This window comes from Limulus polyphemus, unplaced genomic scaffold (genome assembly GCF_000517525.1).
Source record: "Limulus polyphemus unplaced genomic scaffold, Limulus_polyphemus-2.1.2 Scaffold3286, whole genome shotgun sequence".
NCBI lineage: Eukaryota > Metazoa > Arthropoda > Merostomata > Xiphosura > Limulidae > Limulus > Limulus polyphemus.
Window position 1 is genome coordinate 30,087 of NW_013668896.1, and position 4,230 is coordinate 34,316.

The window sequence follows — 4,230 nt, forward strand, 5'->3', positions numbered from 1 at the left end:
GTATGATCTATGTCCTCACCGGCCCCTCTGCCTTCTCAGTGTGGGATTCTAGCTATTAGCATCAGCAGAGGTATGTATGTTTTGGAAGTTATTGTATTTCCAAACATACTTACCTCTGCTGAGACTCCCTCCCTTCCTCCCCACTAAGAGCCAGTGTTAGTGACCGGAATGTGGTAAGTCTCGAAAAAGTGATTTTATTGTTTGCATACAGTGATTATATATAGTCCCTGCATAGAGGTTGTGTGAAGGCCGGCTTAAAGTTTTGCAAATTAGATATTGCCAAAGGCAGTCGAGTGAGGTATATAAAGACTGGAGCAAGCGAACACATCGTTAGATGGCAAAGATGAAGATTGAGAAATAGCTATTAGTGTCAGCAGAGGTAAATATATGTTTGGAAATCCATTTTCAGTTTTGTGTTTGAAATTATGAATTTATAAAAAAAAAAAAAATGATAAGACTATGTTTGAAGGGATTTATCCAACTGGGACTCTAGTGTGTCATATATATATATATATACCCATCTGCTTGTTCGAGAAAACTTCCACCCTCTGTGCTGGTGCTTCACGAAAGGGTGAGGCCCTCTAGATGTAAATAGAGAATGTTATCTAGTGACCGATGATGCATCAGTAGGTACTTGTCCCGTGTTCTTGCTTGGCATTAGAGACATCAGAGATGATAGGACTGTTCTCTATATGAAGTCTTCTAACTCCATCCTGGATGGGAAACACCTTAATATTTTATTATATTAATCTATTTGATGTTCCAATGACACTGTTCAACTGTTTTGTAGCATATCCTTGTGTCTTCCTCTTTTTTTTTTTCATTCTATCTGTGCTCCTTGTGACTGAACTGGTGTTGTGACTTGACCAGCCTTGTCCAGTCAATAGCTGTTACTATCTGTTATGCCACCATCTGCTTCCACACCATCACATACTGATGGTTCCACAGGTGAATATAAATACCATCTAACCATCCTTTATATATATATATATTATTTAAAGGGTGGTAAGGACAAGGAGGTACACTGCTGAGAAAAATGCATTTTTTCAGTGTCCTCATTTTGTCCAATCTTTTATAAGGATGCTCTGCTCATTCTCTCATGAATGTAGTTCATTCAATCTACTAGTTCAGCCCTGTTTGATTGCATTTTCAATTATCGTGGTCTAGGTTGTTACATACCTGCCTAAAAATCCAAAATTAAGTGATCCACTGGTACTTATGACACTTTTCATATTGCTCTTCCATTTCAGAGTGGATATTTTGACTTTTCTTATTTCAGCGGTACTGTAAGAGTGTGTTTTGAATTTTACCTTTTTTAGAATTAAAATAGATTTCAAATATTTTATTAAATACAATACCACCCACTTCCCCAAAACTGGGAGATATGTGGTTTCCACAACAAAATATGAATTATGGTGGAAATGCAGAACTTGTATATATTCTCCTGATATAAACACAATATTTCTCGGAGAGTAGAGAACTATGGATAGGTTTTGCATGCTTTGCATTATGTCCAGACCATATAAAGGTTTAGTCATTTGTTGACAGCGTGAGAGCAACTCAACAAAGAAATATTCTTTGTATTTCAGAAATTAATTTTAATTATAAAATGTAAAATTTAACAAACTTCAGTAATGTATATTAAATGATATATTCAAATTAACACAAGAATTATTATAATTCAACAATAATTGTCAAATTACTTTATGCTCCAAGACTGTAAAAACATCAAATAGCAGACTTTGATATTAATTGATCATACACTGAATTAAATAGCCAGTGTGTTTTGGACCATAACCATAAAATCTTGATCCCATCATTTACTTGTTATTGTATATAAAATATTTATTAAAAACTAACTTTAAAATTTTATTTCTATGATATCATAATTTTTGAAACACTTTTAATTCTCATTCTCCTTATGTGTATTTAGAAATCATTTACTTATTTCCATTAATGTATCTTTTTTGGATCTTGTTTTTGGCAATTTCTAAGTAAAACTAAATGTGACATGTATAACTGAAGTAATGAAAAGTTTGCAATACATTCTGTTGTATATGAAGTATACTTGGCTAATGTGTATGTTAGTTAAGAATAATATGCAAATAATATAGCAGTAACCTTTCACAACATAGAAAATTCATTTGTCTTTATTCAAATAAAATTTCTCAAAATCTCTGTACAAGTTGTGTTTGTTTAATTATAAGCTCAACACAAACTAGTTGTGAATGATGCTTATTGCTGACTTTAGGATCTTTCACATGGCCAGCAGTAGAATAGCAGTGTCTGCTTCTGTATATGGTCAGTTTACAAGATCAATTGATAATCCTTTTGTCATAATATTTGGCATATATAAAATACAGACAAAGATAATAACAAGAAAATATATTTTCCTCTTTTTTAAGAATGAGATTAGTCTCTTGGCATGGATTTGAGGCATTCTGGGGAGTACGGCAGAGCTTGAACTTAAATGTAGACTAACTGGCCAGTGTAATTTTTGTTTTGCCACATTATTGTTGAAAGCCATGAAAGGTGACCATGTTGAAATAAGACTTAGTCAGAACACTTGTTGTTTGCTTTGTATTGAAAGAGCTATGTCAAGCTCTTTTCTTTGGCCACATTTTTCGTAATCAAACTCTACATATATTTTCCTCAAATCTCTCATTATTATGATGTTTATTTCTTACCTATTGGCCAAGTACATCTTCAAATATAACATGGAATGAAGAAGTGGTAAAGTGAAATGTTGAGTGTCCAATATAACAACTTGGTGTTATAAGGTCATTTATTTCTAGTATTAAAATGTCTTGTATACACTAATAAGCACCACAGAAGTTAAATACCACTTATTTGTATCTATCATGCTTATGTTATACTGTACTTAAGTTACAAGAAAGTTTTGTCAGGTAAAAGAGGATGTTTCTTCTGTAATTGTATGTCTTATGGGTAAAAATATTTTATTTGAATAATAGTCTAGTGAATTGTTATAAAGTCTGAAGTAATGTTTGGGAATTAAGCAAGTTAATATGGTTACAAGAAATCCTTGGTTGCATAAGAAAGATGTACTATTTTTCTTTTTTTTACAAGAAACATTTAATTCACAGAAAATTTAGTTTTGTAATTATCACATGTCAGAAATATGTATTTTTGAAAGTAAATAGCTGAATGCACAGGGATGCAGAACTTGTTGAGCTTACAAGCTATTTTAATGAGTGGTGGGTGATACCACAGAAGACAACACTGATTCTTTCTTCAAAAGGTTTAACTTCAGATGTTAACTCTTCATAGTATTAGGATGCATTTTAATTTGTCTATTATTATATATATATATATGTATTTCTCATTTATTCTTGAAACAGATGATTCATCTTTGGCATATTAAAAAGCTATCAAGACGAAAGTAAACTAATAGTGAAAAAAAAGCTTATAAACTGTGTACTTCAGTTTAGAAAAACAAACAGCTTACATCAGAACTGTGCAAATTCATTTCCAATCACAGCAGACTATCTACTTAAAACAAAATTAAAAGCCAACTTGGTAATGAATCTGGTTAATTAAATGTACTTTTCTTACTCACTTTCTTACAAAAATTGGAATGCTTTGTTTCATCAGTTGGGTACCCCTCACTGTTAATGACATTTTTAGCCGTAAACTTGATTTTTTACAATTAAAACAGATGGTGTTAAAGAATGAGCAACCAAGAATCATGATGACAGACTTAAAGAGTGTTCTAATGAGTTTAGATTAAAAGGAATAAGTTGAAACTTTGATTAATAGTTTCTTCGGAAACTGATTTTTTAAATGAGTTATAAAACATTTCTTTCCTGATCTCTGTTTAGAATCAAAATATCAATACTTTGCATCATTATTCCCATCTCTGACGTTAATTATTGTTCATGAAAATTTGGTTCTATTTGTAACACAACCATAAAGAAATATCTTAGAGAATCAGTTTATTTTATGAACTAGAGAAAAAAAGTTATATTAAAGACAGTTACTTGAAAAATAAGGTTTCAAGATTTTTTTTATGTTATTAATAAAATCAAATATTTTAACCCAAAAGTTCTTGAAATTTATTGTTTCAGTCCAGCAGGTATGTACCGTATTTTTCGGAATATAAGACTCATCGGTGTATAAGACGCACCCTTATTTTGAAGACAATGTTTTGGGGGAAAAAAAAGCTACAGTCGCATTTGAAAGATTTTTATTGAATAAAAATTCAGTTTGATA

The 4,230-nt window shown here is 31.3% G+C and overlaps 1 protein-coding gene across 4 annotated transcripts in view; it reads left to right on the forward strand.

Annotated features, from left to right (window-relative positions):
• Window positions 1–4,230, forward strand: part of LOC106469070 (DNA polymerase kappa-like) — an 85,410-nt gene that overhangs the window by 21,270 nt on the left and 59,910 nt on the right. The gene's annotated exons all lie outside the window — the stretch shown is intronic.